At 43.8% G+C, this 17,962-nt stretch overlaps 2 long non-coding RNA genes across 2 annotated transcripts in view; one reads left to right on the top strand and one right to left on the bottom strand.

Moving 5' to 3' along the window:
- Nucleotides 1-17,962, bottom strand: part of LOC122465932 — a 196,777-nt gene that overhangs the window by 38,398 nt on the left and 140,417 nt on the right. The gene's annotated exons all lie outside the window — the stretch shown is intronic.
- LOC122465933 overlaps nt 4,319-17,962 on the top strand; it is a 240,986-nt gene continuing 227,342 nt past the window's right edge. Inside the window, exon 1 of the long non-coding RNA XR_006291082.1 lies at nt 4,319-4,433. This is a non-coding gene — a long non-coding RNA (uncharacterized LOC122465933). The remainder of the gene's footprint in view (nt 4,434-17,962) is intronic.

Genomic DNA, 17,962 nt, shown 5'->3' with positions numbered 1-17,962 from the left:
CTTTTACTCTTTACTGTAATACAAGAGCAAGGGAACATTAAATAAATTTGAAAGACAATACATTTAAACTGAAAAGGAATTTTGTTCAGCCCATTCGATTCACCACCCCAAGGTATCACTGAAGGTAAAATCTTTATAAAAAGGATTGGGCGATCTTATGGATATTTTATAAAAGGTTTCTCTATCAACACTTCATGCTTTATGACACGTGCTAAACACGCTCTGACAGAGATAGGAAGAAATTTCCTCTGTGAGCAAAGTTATAATATTAGTGATTATTCACGACAGGGTTTCTTGCACCGTCTTTGGAAATGTGTGGTATCAGTCACTATGACAAGATACCTAACTAAGTGGACCAATTGCTATGTTCTTATACGTACAGCAATCCCTATGTTCTTATAAGATGGTCTTTCATCACCATTCACTGCTAATCATCATCACAGAGGTGGTGAATAAAATTCACAAATGGATTATTTCACATTTTTCTCTTCCATTTCCTGTATAATTCTTAAATATTGTTGGGACTATTTCTTGGGGTTCATAGATGCCAAGGACAGAAGGGACTATTGTGATCATGTAGTCTGACCTTTCCCAAAGTCACAGAACTTGCCCAAAATAACTCCTACAACATCTATTTTAGGGGAGTGAACCCATCCAATCTAGCCTTTAAAATGGTCAGTGATGGAGAATCTACCCTAGCCCTTGGTAAATTGTTCCAATGGTTAATTACTTTCACTGTTAAAAATTTACTCTTTATTTTCAGATAACCTAGAATTGAAGTCTATAGCAACATTCACTCTAGCCATTATTGGGTCTTTTATAAATGCAGTCAATTCCAAACTTCTGTATTTCTCTGTGACGTAATGCATGTGATATGTTTGCCATAATATTCCTGTCTATCATAGAATCCTAGAAATGCCAGGCTGGAAAAAACATCAAGAGGTAATTTAGTCCACCCCTCTACTCTGAGGCAGGTTTAAATGTACCTAGACCATCCCTGACAGGTGTTTGTCTAACCTCCGTTAAAGTCTCCAGTAAAGGGGATTCCACAGTCTTCCTAGATAACCTGCATGACAGATATTGCAACCACATGCAGTTCTTTTGAGGACAGTATTGCATTTTATGTCAAAAGCATGACACCCTCAAAAAGCCATTATACTGAGATGGGCTAGACAGTATGAACCATAGACTATTCACAGTCCTTTGTACCAGTATAGGTGATGTATATTTGTATGTTCTTGGGTCACTAGGGGGGTGATTAGTGTAAATTCCCAAGGCTGCCTTGGAAGCTTTATGTCCTGGTTCACCTGTTTTCAGGGGCTGGGAGACCGAGCACATCTTTGGATGTAAGGGCGGAGTTTAAATAGACTCAGAGTCTTCCTTTTGATCCAGCAATCAGAAGTACCTTTGGTCCTAGGGCAGCCCCAGCCCTTGCTAAAGGGTTGGAAAGAGCTTGGCCTATTAGACCCCCATAGAACTGATGGGTCATTTCTGGTATATTTAGTAACCTTGTTGGACCTTTTATTGTTATTTTTCTCTATATGCTTTTGCCCTTTAAAACAAATGTGCTTGCTTTGGAAGAGATGTGTGGTCACTGGTAAAAACATTGTCCTTGGAGAGAAAGCGAAGGAATAGTTAACTGTGAAACTAGGACAACCTGTTTCAGTGCTTAACTATGTTTATAGTTAGAAAGGGTTTCCTAGTATCTAACCTAAATCTCCATTACTGCAAACTAAGCTGATTGCTTCTTTTGTTACTTTTAGTGAACATGGAGAACAATTGATCACAGTCTTCTTTAAAACAATGTTTCCATATTTGAAGACTTATCATTTCTCTCTCTTCTCTTTTCTATCATCTCATCATATGTATTTTTTTAAGCTCTGAAAATCTTCATAGAAAACTTTATTTGATATACTTTGAATGACAGGATAAAGTGGTCACTGAAATATATGTAATCTACTTGATACTGTGATGATCTGAGGATAAATGTACAGCACTGTTTCTTGCAATTAAATTTTACACTAACAGTTATTAGTAAAAATGTCATATGCTGCCTTCAAAAAGTGTATACGATAGCCACTGAAACAAGTCTCTGAAAATCCTTATGGATAAGGTATAATTTACATTCTGCGGGTAGTGTGAATCATTCACACAGGTGAACATTTTCAAACAAGGTTATCTAAATATATGCTCCATAATCCATATTTGGGTACCTAATTAAGTGCCCTTTTTGAGACAGTATTTTGTCTCTGAAAATTAGGTCACTTTTCTTTAGGTGTCTAAATTTAGTCATCGGAGTTTGGAAACTCTGGTCATAGTGTCCTATAATCTATTGAGTTGATCAAAAAGCAGAACTTCTATCCCACAGAAAATTTTCATATTTTGACATTTGTTTTCTTTCCCAATGGGGTAAGAAGTTGAAATATCTTTTTTTCCCCATTGAATGAACAAGTTCTGAAAAATTTCAATTCAGCAACATCCAAACAATTTATATTTGAACAAGCTAGACATTAACTTGCCTTTGTGTATGGTGCCTCATGGGAGTTATAGCTTGAGCGCTTCATGCCATTATTCTTCCCTAAAGGCTGGGCTCCCTAGCTCTTATGATCGACCATGTGGCACTGTCAACCGACAGTGCATCATGGGAAATGTAATCCAGCCAAAAAAGAAAAGGAGTACTTGTGGCACCTTAGAGACTAACCAGTTTATTTGAGCATGAGCTTTCGTGAGCTACAGCTCACTTCATCGGATGCATAGCATATCGTGGAAACTGCAGAAGACTTCTGCAGTTTCCACGATATGCTATGCATCCGATGAAGTGAGCTGTAGCTCACGAAAGCTCATGCTCAAATAAACTGGTTAGTCTCTAAGGTGCCACAAGTACTCCTTTTCTTTTTACGAATACAGACTAACACGGCTGTTACTCTGAAACCTGTAATCCAGCCAAGGAGCACAGCCCAAAGGACAGAATGGGGGCATAAGGCACCGAAACTCCAACTCCCATGAGGCACTCCAGCATCTTAGGCAGATGCAGTTTAAACTGTCAGACTGATACCAAATGATGTATTTCAGTTCAACAAATCAAAATATTTTGATTTGGGTCTAACCAACATGAAACAAAATGTTTTGTTTCAATTTTTCAAACAGAAAATAATAATAATAATAATAATAAAGAAAATCAGGAAAATCAAAATGTTACTGTTGAAAATGTTGATTTTTTTTCAGAAACTGCAAATCACTTAGCACATTCCTGACCAGCTCTAATAAATTATGACAAGCACTGTTAGTGATGTTAATATAGTAATTAGGCCTGTTGCCTGAGAGAGAATTTTGGGTTTTGTTTGCCCGTTTAAATTTTGAGCTTTTTAAAATACAATTGTTTGTGTCTATATCCTTATTGACATATGTGAACAAGGAACAAAGACACCATGTGTTGCTTCTTCCTACAGCCAGATGGGGTTTATAGTACAATGAGAAAAGATAATAAATAGAGTTAAAGTGTTGCTGGGTATGGTGAGAGTACGAATGTACAACTGAAGGACAGTTCTTCCCCAACTCCTCTCCAAAGACAAAGTCAAGAAACCAATTGGGAGGGGCAAGGCGGATGTGTGTGTGTGTGAGGGGGGAAGGTATAAGAAACACTAAAAGACAAAGAAAAGGTGTCCCTGGTTGGAACACAATCTCACTTCCTACTCCTCCCATGGGGGTACAAAAGAAGTGGTACTGAAGCCCCCAGACTCAAGACCCTCCAAAACAGAATATGACCATAAATGGTAAGGGGTGGCACCAAGGGTGAGCACTACAGATATAATTAAGCTTCCTAAGGAGGAGGAGAAAGGTGTAAAAAGCTGTGATTATGCTTGCATTGCCTGCACTCTGGCTTCTCACCTTCTGCTTCCTGTCTGTGGGACACGAACCAAGAGAGGGTGTGAGAGCCTTAAAAAGTGACACTTGTGTTAGTTAACTCAAGAGCAGATCAGGATAGAAGAATAGTTGTTACTATTTAGAATCTCCTGTTTGTCATTATTTTCACAAACAATAACATTTTACAAATGGTAGTATATACATTTGTTGCCAAAAAGCTTCTTTTCCATGAAACATTTGTATAGATAACACTGCACTTTCTTCAGGTTTCAGAGTAACAGCCGTGTTAGTCTGTATTCGTAAAAAGAAAAGGAGTACTTGTGGCACCTTAGAGACTAACCAGTTTATTTGAGCATGAGCTTTCGTGAGCTACAGCTCACTTCATCGGATGCATAGCATATCGTGGAAACTGCAGAAGACTGCACTTTCTGAAACATAATTCCGTTTTCTGCAGCATGCATGTGGCCACTTGAGTTTCCCAAACTTCTCCAGTGTCAGACCAGGAGCTGAAGCTTCATGTAAAGAAATCTGATTCTCTGCCTAGATGTTCCGAGGCTGATGATAATAAGGTAAAATTAAGTCATGATACATATCATAGTTCATGGCAACTGCACTGTATTACCCCATCTGTTTTCCACCAAGAGCATCCACTCTCACAATTCCAGATCCCAGCCATCACCTCTCTTGGACAGACAGCTGTGTCTGTCTCTCACTTGACTGAGGTATTTCCAGGCTGCACAGTTCCTTGTCTACACTGTGAAATCCTCAGCAAAGTCAGACTGCCAGAGCAGGTCTGCTTTACTTTTCTCCTCAGAAAAGGTAAACAATGTAATTGCCACAGTGAAGTTACCACTCGGCTCTTTCTAAGCAAGCACATTTCTTCTTGTGGTAAAATCATTACAGAGAAAACATATTAAAGCAATAAGAGAACTATACACATGTCAATAGATTCTAAACTCATACAATTTAAGGTCAGAAGGGACCATTATGATGATCCAGTCTGACCTCCTACACATTGCAGGCCACAGATCTTCACCCACCCACTCCCGTAATAGGCTTCTAACTTCTGGCTGAGTTATTCAAGTCCTGAAATCATGATTTAAAGACTTCAAGTTGTAGACAATCCACCATTTACACGAGTTTAAACCTGCAAGTGAGCAATGCCTCATGCTACAGAAGGTGTAAAACCCCCAGGATTTCTACCATTCTGTCCAGGGGGGAAATTCCTTCTTGATCACAAATATGGCCTAACTCTGTGGGCAAGACCCACCAGCTAGACACCTGGGAAAGAATTCTCTATATTAACTCAGAGCCCTCCCCATCTAGTGTCCCATCACTGGCCGTTGGAGGTATTTGCTGCTAGCAGTCACAGATTGGCTACATGCCATTGTAGGCACTCATGTCATACTATCCCCTCCATAAACTTATCAAGCTCAGTCTTGAAGCCAGTTATTTTTTTGGGTTGGGTTTTTTGTTGTTGTTTTATTTTTTTTTGCCCCCATTGCTCCGCTTGGAAAGCTGTTTCAGAACATCGCTCCTCTGATGATTGGAAAACTTTGTCTAATTCCGTGCTTAAATTAATTGATGGTCAGTTTATATCCATTTGTTCTTGTGTCCACATTGGTGCTTAACTTCAATAACTCCTCTCCCACCCTGGTATTTATTCCTCTGATATATTTATAGAGAGGACTCCTCAGACTTCTTTTGGTTAGGGTAAAGAAGCCAAGTTCTTGGAGTCTCCTCCAGTACGGTAGGTTTTCCATTCCTCAAGTCATCCTAGTAGCCCTTCTCTGGTAATAAGCTTACTCCAACAAGGGCTCTAGCCAGTGACCAGTCCTTCAACCCCCTACCGAGGTGTTTTTCTATGTATATCAGTTCATAACTACTTTGGCTCAGAACCAGCACACACATGGATCAGAGAATCACCCTGTTATCCATTTTGGGTCTTTGAAGAGACTGTGAATGGGTAATCCGCCAGACAATGGTTCTCCCTTCAAGGTGCAGCTTCAAAAGGATGGATCTGGAGGAAGGTAATGTGCATTCCCCTCCCCCTCCAAGTATTTCCTCAGAATCCCATTAACTTTGATTCCCTAGCACATTGTTTGAGAGTCTCTGGAAGCTCATAACACTTCCCAAAGTTGATACTAGCCATGTCTCTTAAATAAATTACATATAATTCCACAATAATACATAAACATTTGCATTCTTAATAGAATAAACTCCTAAGATACTTAAACTTAATTCAGTAAGGTTTGTCCAGGATATTGCAATAAATCACCATATCTGTCACACTACACATCTTCAGTTGGAAGGACTGGGCATCCTAACTGAATGAGGACAATGCTCCTAGGTCTGAACTGAATGTCCTTATAAAGGTAACAAAATATACTTTTTGAAGGTCATAACTAGAACTTCACAAAACTACCAGGACTTGATTTGTGAAATGTTCACTGCAAAAACAGATTTATAATCATTTAGGGACATTGATTTTTCTGGTCTCGTGTCCTTGGGCAGATTTCTGCAGAAAAGGAACTGGATGCAATTTTTATTTAATCCATTGGTGAAAAATGTTTGCACATGCTGCCACGGAACTGAATAGTCTGATATGGTGCATGATTTTTTTTTTTTTTAACATGTCGTACATCGTTCATTTTTAGGTCCTAAATTAATACAAAAATGTTACTAATACATTAGTCTATGAGATGTTAGTTCTTAGAAAACAAAGGCTGCATCATTATTACAAACTGTGGAAGTAACTCTAACTTTGGTAATGAATGTTTTCTTTGATTGTTTTTTTCCAGCTAGCCAAGATGTGTGTCAGAAGCTTGACAAGTGCAGTATATTTTAGAAGCAGTGTATCTGAGTTTATCCTGATCCGCTTATCCTATCTACTTTGTATTCACTTCCATTTTCTGTGCTTTTCCAAGCTATGATAAAGGTAGCTGAAAAGGGGATGTAAGGTCTCAGAGCTGTCACATACCAATCCTAGAAAAAACTACTGTGGTCCCATAGCATGCATCTGTTGAGCACATCTGCATCCCTTTGTCTCCTGCTTTCTCAGAAACAACAGTACAGGAGGACATGGGGAAACGAGGGAGAAAACAAAAACCTACTTGAGAAACCTTTGAAACATCAGCAGATTATTAACAATACATTAAAAGCAGCAGACTTTCAATTAGATCAATTTGTTGTTTTGCAAATGTGGGTAAGATTAGGGCCTCAGTTCCCTTATCTCTCTCCTTACAGAGACTACCTGAGATCAGAACTAAAACTTCCCTGTGCAAATTTCCAGTGTTGTTACATTCAGCAGAATTTAAGAAAAATAACATTTGCAAATAGTTAACAAAGACTTAAACAGTTTTTCCCTAGGTTTAGAGCATATCTCAGATATCACTGTGTGATCATTTTTTGGCTCACTGTAGTGGTTACTGTCCTTCTGTTTATAATATTGGAGAAGGCTGAAATGAATTAATGATAATGGGAGACAAGTTGGATTAAATATTTCTGAGCTAAAATAATCCATCTCTAGCACAACTGTCAGAGCCAGGTTGTGGGTAGCCTATGGGCATGGGGTGAGATGCTTGGTATTGGGGCTTAAGGTCAGAGATCAATCTGGGGTCAGGCTGGGTCAAAACTGCAAAGTCAGATCCATAGCCACAATGAAAGAGTGAAGTGAGAATTGGGTTTGGGCTAGGCCAGAGTCTTTCACTGGGATCAGCAATGGTCTTAAACTGAAGACTGTAAAGCAGGGATCAGGTTCTGGAGCCAAGCCTTCGTCAAGAACCCGGAGTCTGGGATCAAGGCAAGTCACAGTGAGGCAGGAGTGCTTGAACCTTAGTACACGTGGGAGACCCACAAGGCCCCACCCCCTACCGTGGCCCTGCCCCTGCCCTCTGGCCAGGCCGGAAGCCAGAGCTGGGTCATGGTAAGAGCTGCCCAGGGAGCCTGGGCTGCTGTGGGGAGCTCCAGACCCTACACTTGCCCTGGGGGGCAGCGACATGGGCTGGGGCTTCTTCGGACCAGGGGGCGGGGCCTCAGGGAGAAGAGGAGTAGCAGGGGCATTGCCACTGAGAGGGGCCAGGCTTCCTGGCGAGGAGGGGCTAAGGCCACCTCAGCCCCCCACCGGGAAGAGTCTGGCGCTGCAAGCAGGGGCTGCGCTTTGAGGCGGGGGAGCTGATCATCAGTTTCCCTCATTGTGAAGCGCAGCCCCTGGCTGTGCCACTCTGTGTCCGCCGCTTGCAGTTTGGGGGAGTAACAGGGCCCCCTTCTGCACCCCAAACTACGCCCATGTTAAAAAGTGGTCAGGCCATGGGCCTCCTGCTCTTCCCCCGCCCCTAGTTCCTGTGCCCCTGCAGTGAGGTAGGGTCTAAGGTAGAAGCAAACTGGAGGTCTGTGTTGCTCAGACAACTCCCAGAAAAGGCTTTTGGTTTATATGGGGAGTGGCACCAAATCAGGGAATCATGGAGTGCTGTCGCTCATGTCCCTTAGAACAGGAATTCTTGCATGGCTTAGCCTGTCAGTACCTCTTGATGGTAACCAAGCTTGGGCCCCTGCTGGAGACAAGAAAGCAGTACCTGCTTTAACCCCCGCAGACCCCAGATCTAGGCCTGTGGGTTCTTACCTCAGCAAAGTCCAATACAAAACGGCTTTTCAAATACAGCTATTCCAGAAGTTTTCAACTGAATGTTTTGCGAGAGAAGGACCCATCCCAGAACAGCCAAATGGCCAGGGAACTGACTTGCAGTGAGGGATACCCAGCTTCATGGTGCTGCTCTGAATAAGGATGAGTGGAGCCTTGAACTTGGCTCTCCCACATCACCTACTACTGAGATGTTGGTTGTTCTGTCTCACTCTGGATTTTTCTCAATTTTTTGTAAAGGTCTCCGGTTTGTTACAATTGCCAGAACAAAAATTGTCACAAAGCAGAATCCTTGTTTTCCTCCAAACCCTAGTTTCAAACTCCACCCTTTCTTACTCCAGCTCCCATTTTTCAGAATATTCTGTCCCTATTCCTCCTCAGTTGAGTAACAATTTCCTTACTCACCTATTTTTTTTTCCAATTTCCTTACAACATCGCACCACTAACGCATATTAATATAAATTATGGAAATGGAATTTTTAGCCAGTCAGGCAGGCTTTGAAGACTAGAGATCAGAGCAGCTGACTAGGAGTCTGGACTGTTGGGTTCTGTTCTTGAGGTTGATTCTCAATGTGACTTGGAACAATTCACTAAACCTCATTGTCTTTTTCCTTATCTGCAAAATGGGGATAATGTTTACCCGTTTTTGTAAACCATGTCAAGATCTGTAAGGCTCTGTGGATTAGAACCTGGATCTGCAGAGCCTGAGACAACAGATGTTCCCAGAGTGCAGAGCTAAATGCAGAGCTGTAGCCAGGGAACACCAAGGTCAGTAAGCACCACGAGAAGCACCACTCAAGGAAGCCGGAGTGACAGTACCCTGTGACTCTCTGATTGGTTGAGCACCCTATTTAACCTCAGGGGTTGCCCCTGGAAGTTGTCTGGGCAAGCACACAGACTTCAGCCTGCTGCAGCTCCTGACTTCACATTAACTCCCAATCTCCAGTCTCTGATCTCAGCCTGACTCTGACCCTGATGCCTGGTACTACGTCTGGTCTCTGACCTCGGCCTGCCTCTGACTGCTCTTGCTTACCAAACCTGGCTCTTGCAATTCCTCTGACTCCTGCTGAGTAACTACCATCCCTGACGTGCAGACACTAGGCCAGATTGCCTATGCCCTGGCCCCTTACAAGATCCTTGTAACGTATTGCTTTTGTAGATGTTAGATGCAAGGTATTCTTGATTCATGCATTTTTTGAGAAGTAAAACTCCAACAACGTGCTCAAAAGCTATGGTGGTGATGGATGCCATCATAAGAATTTAGATATAATGTAACCACGCAGCATTATTAGTGTTATTACTAAGTTCTAATAGAAAGAAAACATACTAAATCATGTGCAGAAATTGAGTGGGAGGAACCAAGATAGGATAATAAAGGATGTGGAAGAGCTAGGTGCAAGTTTAGGAAAGTTTTATTAAGGAAAAATAAATTGCTACAGGCTGTACTTGCCGAACAGCTGTAAATAGAGTGCCACAATTACTGATTTGAAAATTTGTGGATATGAGCATTGACCATTACTGCAGGACTCCATATAAATGGCTGTATTTTCTTCATGGACAGAAGTATCATTTTTCATACTTCAAAATGGTAAATGTAGTAGGAAAAGAGCCTGAGACATAAGCACTTATGAGGAGAGGCTGAGGGAACTGGGATTGTTTAGTCTGCAGAAGAGAAGAATGAGGAGGGATTTGATAGCTGCTTTCAGCTACATGAGAGGTGGTTCCAGAGAGGATGGTTCTAGACTATTCTCAGTGGTAGAAGAGGACAGGACAAGGAGTAATGGTCTCAAGTTGCAGTGGGGGAGGTTTAGGTTGGATATTAGGAAAAACTTTTTCACTAGGAGGGTGGTGAAACACTGGAATGCGTTACCTAGGGAGGTGGTAGAATCTCCTTCCTTAGAAGTTTTTAAGGTCAGGCTTGACAAAGCCCTGGCTGGGATGATTTCATTGGGGATTGGTCCTGCTTTGAGCAGGGGGTTGGACTAGATGACCTCCTGAGGTCCCTTCCAACCCTGATATTCTATGATTCTATGATTCACTTGTATCAAAGGCCTGGTATAAGGCAAACCCTGCTTGCAAAATCTGGCAAGAAGAGGGCTAATATTGCAAACATACACATTCCTAAGAAGTGCTAGTCACAAAATACTCACGCAAACACATCCCAATATCAAGTGGTACAAAAACATTCCCCAAGGATAACAGGAACACACTAACCCCTCCTAAAAGATAAGGTCAGAATAACAGTACATAATAAAAATGTTTTAATTAAATTAACATATACAATGTAATCACTAGCCACATTAATGGGCAGTAACTATGTCAAAGGGGCAGTACTAACTTGTTTGCATCAGGGTATAAAGATGTATCTCAGAGGGAGTATCTTTGTCCAGCCAAGGGGGGAATGGAAAGTCCTGCCATTCACTGAGTTGCGTCCATTGTCACAGGCATACATGTCTTCGTATCCTTGTAGAGTCTACCAGGGCTATTACCGTGCTTTGTCAACAATAAACCTGGCCTGACACCTTCGTACCTTAACAGATCTTGTCGTTATTGGGCAGTTCGCTTAAGGTCTGCTGTGCCGCTGTCTGCGCAAAGTGGGGCAGCACACGGAGAACACACACACAGCCGAACATCTAATCACAGTAAATTTCTAAATACAGACCAGTGTTTTATAAAGTTCTGTAAAATGTTTCCGTAAATATACGAAGAAAGAAATTGACGTTCCAATCTTTAGTTTTTAGCTTGTTCTTTTTATCTTTCTTGGTTGCTATACTGTACCCATCTCCATGGAGCTCAGTCCTAAACATCAGTCTGGTCCCTTTGGGTATGTCTACACTGCAATGTAAGCCCAGGGTTAGTGAGACTCGAGTCAGCTGACCTGTGTTAGGGAACTTTGGGCTTGAGCATCTACATTGTATTTTAACCATAGGTGCTTGAACACAGGGTTCCGGCATCCACAGTGCAATGTGCAGACCTGAGTCAAAGTAACCATATCCCAGAGTCCCTAGTGCCTCCCGACTTGCAGTGTGGCCACTCAAGCCCTAGGAACACAGTGCGCTGTGGGAAAACTACTGCCCACCCTGCACATTACAATAAGATTGAACTGCCCACCAACCCAGCTTCCCGAGCAGTCATTTTGTTCTGTACGTTCCCAGCTTCCAGAGTCGCCAACGTGGAGGGGGTACTTTTTGAAGAACTTCTCTTGCTTGCGCTTTCACTTCCGTATCAGGAAACTAGCAGCATATCCGTTGGGTGCTGCTGGACATTTCAGCAGCGTTTTCTGTCCCACCTAATGTACCTGATGGCTTTCCTGATGGATCTGCAGAAGGCAGAGGAGGGGGAATACCCTGGCATTGCAGACTCTCACTGGCAGATGCTGCTCAGTATAATTGGTATAGCTGCTGATACCCCCTATGTAGACCACATCTTCTGGCGCAGAACCACAAGCACAGAGTGGTGGGACCACATCATCATGCAGACCTGGAATGACCAGAAGTGAGTCCAGAACTCTTGCATGAAGAAAGCCACATTTCTGGAACTTTGTGAGGAACTTGCCCTCACCTTCTAGTGTCAAGAGGGACATGTGAGGTCTCCCTTGCCTGTCCAGAAAAGGGTTGCTATAACAGTCTGGAAGCTGGTTTACCCCAGGCTACTACAGGTCCAGTGCCAATCAGTTTGGGGTTGGAAAGTCGACTATGAGAAAAGTGGTGGTGCAGGTTTCTGAGGCAAGCAGGCATGTGGTTTACCCCCAGGTAGTAGGCATTAAAGGTATCCCAGAGGTAACTGCTGTCTTTGAGAGAATGGGATTTCTTAACCATCAGAGGAGTGAAGTTTTGGAATAGCCTTCCAAGGGAAGCAGTGGGGGCAAAAGATCTATCTGGCTTTAAGATTAAACTTGATAAGTTTATGGAGGAGATGGTATGATGGGATAACATGATGTTGATAATTAAATATTCATGGTAAATAGGCCTAATGGCCTGTGATGGGAAGTTAGATGGGGTGGGATCTGAGTTACCCAAGAAAGAATTTTCTGTAATATCTGGCTGGTGAATCTTGCCCATACGCTCAGGGTTTAGCTGATCGCCATATTTGGGGGTTGGGAAGGAATTTTCCTCCAGGGCAGATTGGAAGAGGCCCTGGAAGTTTTTCGACTTCCTCTGTAGCATGGGGCACGGGTCACTTGCTGGAGGATTCTCTGCTCCTTGAAGTCTTTAAACCATGATTTGAGGACTTCAATAGCTCAGATGTAGGTGAGAGGTTTTTCGCAGGAGTAGGTGGGTGAGATTCTGTGGCCTGTATTGTGCAGGAGGTCAGACCAGATGATCATAATGGTCCCTTCTGACCTTAGTATCTATGAAACTGTGTGTGGGATGGAGGGGGGACTGTTGATGGGACTTGTGCCCATAGTTTGCTCTCCTCAAGGAGCACATAAGTACATAAACCACAAAGGGTACTCCTCCATTGTTATGCAGGAACTAGTGGACCACTGAGGCAGGTTTATGAATTTCAGCGTGGGCTCCGTAGGAAAGGTTCATGAGGCCAGTTTTTTTTGCCACCCAACAGTCTACATTCATGAGCAGGCTGGGACACTATTTCCACCAAATGACATTGACATACACAGTATTATTCAAAGGGACCTCCCATATCGTCTTTTGCCATGGTTTATGAAACCATACTCTGATTTCAGAGGTGAATAAAAAGTTTAATTACACTCTCAGCAGGATTGAAGGGTTGTTGAATGTGCTTTTGGCAGAGTAAAATCATGGTGGAGGTGTTTACAAACCAGTTTGGATGCCAGTGTAATAAATGCTGTCCGCATTACTGTACTTGCTATGCTCTTCACAGCCCTTGTGCAGCCAGAGGTGAGCCATTTCCTCCTCAATGGACCTATGGTAGTGAGTGAATGCTGGATTGGTTCCCTAGCCAGAAAGTGTAGCAACCGCTGCTGGAGCTGGTTGCCCCCCGGGCAGCAGAAATAAGGGATGCTTTGTGTTCTCACTTTATGGACTTGCATGGCCCGATGGAAAAGAGGAAATTGTACCAGTAAGAATGTACTTGGAGGGAAAAACTGGCTCATTTATTTTTTGAGGGTGGGTAGTGTGTGGGAAGGGGGTGGCCTTGAGCATCATGCAACGTAAGTCAGAATGATGTGGTGAAAAACGAATTTGGGGGGGAGAGGGTGTGTAACCCTCAAACCTCCTGGGTGTGGTGTTCTGTCCCATCTAGTGGCACCGATACCACTTAGAGAGATTAATGAGTCTGCTCTACAGTCTTAGCTAACAGCCATACGGTTTTTAGCTCACGCAGTCGAGTCTCATGCACTGAGGTCCCAGGTTCGATGCCGATGACTGGGATCTGTTGGCAATACAAGTGGGATCAAACCTGGGGCCTCTGGTGCTGAGTGCATGAGCCTCCACTGCATGAGCTGAAAGCCATAAGGCTGTAGAGCAGACTCATTAATCTCTCTCTCTCTCTCTCTAACTCAAAGTGGTCTCGGTGCCACTAGATTGGACAGAACACCACACTCAGGAGGTGTGGGGGTTACAGGTGCACAACGGCTGTACAGTTGGAACTTATTGAAATTTGAACTGCTGAACCTAGGTAAATAGAGGAATATGCATGGTCATTCTTGGTACTTTTGCTGAAGCCCACAGTTTTGCTGGCCTCATACCAGAGATTCCCCAAAATCTGGCTGTGCTTGTGTGACCAAGAAGCAGCTCACATTGCAAAAGACTTGATTGATTTAGTCTCCATTGCAAACCCAGGAAGCTCTCTGGTAATGTGCTTGCAGACCGGTGATCAGAAGAGAATGGGTTTACCCTGACTTGAGCTGCTGCCATTCACAAACAGGAATCATAGAAGATTAGGGTTGGAAGAGACCTCAGGAGGTCATCTAGTCCAACCCCCTGCTCAAAGCACGACCTATGGCGGTTCAATAACAAGACGGAACACAGCTTTTAGCAAGCAAGCGAGCTGGTCTGCCAACGGGCTGCTGCCTGTCAGCTTTCCACCTTCCCTTTTTATTCTCTCCCCCCTGCGCATTACATACTTCAACCGCAAAAGGACACAACAAAGGAAATAATGACTTTGATTAATATTCTTATTTACTAGCCTCTATCTACTACTGTCCTTGCTCTCAGGCCTTGAGCCCAGTCCAAGGAAGCTTCCCACGGTTCATGTCCTCTGAGCGACTTCCCATGGTCCATGTCCTTGGATGGAGCAGTGTGTGCACTGCTCCCACACAACACTCAGGGTGTGCCCTGAATGTTTCCAGGTGCATGAACTAAACATGAACCCTTCATCAGTTTCCAGGTGCATGAACTAAACATGAACCCTTCAAGGACCAACCGCAACTAAATCATCCCAGCCAGGGTTTTGTCAAGCCGGGCCTTAAAAACCTCTAAGGATAGAGATCCCACCACCTCCCTAGGTAACCCATTCCAGTGCTTCACCACCCTCTTAGTGAAATAGTTTTTCCTAATATCCACCCTAGACCTCCCCCACTGCAACTTGAGACCATTGCTCCTTGTTCTGTCATCTCATCTGTCACCACTGAGATCAGCCGAGCTCCATCCTCTTTGGAGCCCCCATTCAGGTAGTTGAAGGCTGCTATCAAATCCCCACCCACCCACTCTTCTCTTTTGCAGACTACATAAGCTCAGTTCCCTCAGCCTCTCCTCATAAGTCATGTGCCCCTGCCCCCTAATCATTTTCATTGCCCTCCGCCGGACTCTCTCCATTTGTCCACATCCTTTCTGTAGTGGGGGGCCCAAAACTGGACACAATACTCTAAATGGGGCCTCACCAGTACCGAATAGAGGGGTATAATCAGTTCCCTCGATCTACTGGCAATGCTCCTACTAGTGCAGCTCAATATGCCATTAGCCTTCTTGGCAACAAGGGCACATTGTTGACTCATATCAAGCTTCTTGTCCACTGTAATCCCTAGGTCCTTTTCTGCAAAACTGCCGCCTAGCCAGTTGATCCCCAGCCTGTAGCGGTGCATGGGTTTCTTCTGTCCTAAGTACAGGACTCTGCACTTGTCCTTGTTGTACCTCATCAGTTTTCTTTTCGCCCAATCCTCACATTTGTCTAGGTCACTCTGGACCCTATCCCTACCCTCCAGCGTATCTACCTCTCCCCCCCAGCTTAGTGTCATCCGCGAACTTGCTGAGGGTGTAATCCATCCCATCATGCAGATCATTAATGAGGATGATGAACAAAACCGGTCCCAAGACCAACCCCTGGGGCACTCCGCTTGATACCAGCTGCCAACTAGAAATCAAGCCATTGGTCACTATCTATTGAGCCCGATGATCTAGCCAGCTTTCTATCCACCTTATAGTCCATTCATCCAACCCACACTTTTTTAACTTGCTGGCAAGAATACTGTGGGAGACCATATCAAAAGCTTTGCTAAAGTCAAGGTATATTACATCCACCACTTCCCCATATCCAGAGAGCCAGCTATCTCATCATAGAAGGCAATCAGGTTGGTCAGGCATGACTTGCCCTTGGTGAATCCATGTTGACTGTTCCTGATCAGCTTCCTCTCCTCCAAGTACTTCAAAATGGCTTCCATTTTCAATAGAATGCACTGCAGATTGTTAGCATCAAGAGGACTAATGAAGTTGCCCCAAAGGGACTGCGGGATACTTCTGGCTGATTCTCAGGACCTGAGTAAAGTGGGACTGTGTGTACACTAATGAGCAATAAGGCTCAGAACCTGTGTCCTGGCTTGATTGAGCTTGGAAACATCCAGCCCTGCAGGATCCTCGGACCCTCGGTCCAAGCCCTGGGTTAGTGCAATTGCAGTGTAGATGCAAGGGTAGGGGGGTTTGCCTTGAGTTCAGCCTCAAGCCCGGTCTTACACATTGCAGAAAAGATGTACCCTTTGTGTCAAAGCACGTGGAAAACAGTTGGATCTTCTCAGCTGAGGATTCCCATGACATGGAGGGTCTTCAGCTAGCTTCTCTGCCTCACTCCTCCACACCTGCAGAGGTGTGTTGCTGATGCATGCTGGTCTCTTGCTGGAGGATGGCCTGTTGGCCACTGGGAATGGACCTGGGACTTCTCTAAACTATGTCAGGGGCCAAGGTGGCACCTAGAGAACCCCATGATTTTGGGGCTTCAGGTGGGCATGGCTGAGGAGTGAAGCCAAGTTATTTAATTGGTATACCTCACTGGAGCTTAAATCAAAGGATACTTTGTGTTTCAGTTGTTTAAAAATCACAGATAATGTCAATAAAACTAATGTAAATTCTCTCCAAGTCCTTCCCATGAGAGCTGTGTTCAGCTGAGCTCGTTCTCCATTACCATGCTCTACAGATTTAAATTCTCTGCTATGCTCCTGCATACATCAATTAGCACTGCCGCACAATGTGAAGAGGATCTTTCAGCACTTACACTGTGAACTGATGTACAAAAGCAGCTGCAGTACTTCTCAAAATTGGGAGACTTTCTGTGCTTGCCTACCAAAACTGAATGTTGTTTCCATTCAGTTCAAGTGGGTTGATTGATTTTTTTCTAGATTCTAAATTGTGCCTTCACTGAGAGACACTCAAAGGTTGATACACTGTCACTACCAGTGTAGGCTTTGAAGGGTTTAATAACTTGTACTGTTTCCAAAACCTTTGTCCCTCCCTGGCTGATTTAAAAAATGACCATTATGCTCCATATGGTGTTTTCTCTAGACCTGTGCTTAGCTACTTCCCATGCGGCTTAGAAGGTAAGCTGCCCTCTTTGACGGCCTTGGGCCTTTAAGCATTCACACTAATGTGTGTGTATGCTGGGCTACTTCCACAGTGTCATGGTTGATGCTTTGTGTGATGAAGACAATGCTGTGACATTGTCACATGCAGCACTCTCCTTTCAAAGAGGAAACTTATTCATCCAACTGTTCTGCATTGTAGAAAGCAGCAAAAAGTCAAGGGCTTGAGTCTCTCTTATGCTGCAGCTCAGTGCAAGGGGAGTGGTAGGTAGGCGTTATGACAAGGAGTCAGTTGTGGTTTAATAGAGCCTGCACCCATGGAGGACAAACAGAGTGGTGCTCTGTCGGACTCTGCAACTGCCTTCATCTGCAACTACGTCCTACACTGAAGTTGGGCTGGCTCCGAAACCTGCACCTGTCACCTTCCATCTGCACCAGCAGGGAGTTCTCTGCTAGCCAGTTCAAGACAGTTTTGATCTTTTTGTGCTGCTCAGGAGGCACACATCTGATTAGAGAATCTAGCACTATGCCTTCCACCCTTTGATAACAGTGAAGGGGAATAGTACTGAGGATTCAACCTGAGCTTGCAAGAGTGTCGTACCCGCCCACACCCCAGCAATAGCTGACACAAGGTCTGCTAAAGTACTCTTAAAGGTCTCCCCCAAGTGTTTTTCCCAAACAAATCTAGCTGGCATACTGCCCAAGCTGCAGGCACTCCATTAAGCAAGGTGCATTTCAGGGTTTTTTTC

The sequence above is a fragment of the Chelonia mydas genome, chromosome 5 (genome assembly GCF_015237465.2).
Source record: "Chelonia mydas isolate rCheMyd1 chromosome 5, rCheMyd1.pri.v2, whole genome shotgun sequence".
Lineage (NCBI taxonomy): Eukaryota > Metazoa > Chordata > Testudines > Cheloniidae > Chelonia > Chelonia mydas.
This window is presented reverse-complemented; position numbering and strand designations above follow the sequence as displayed.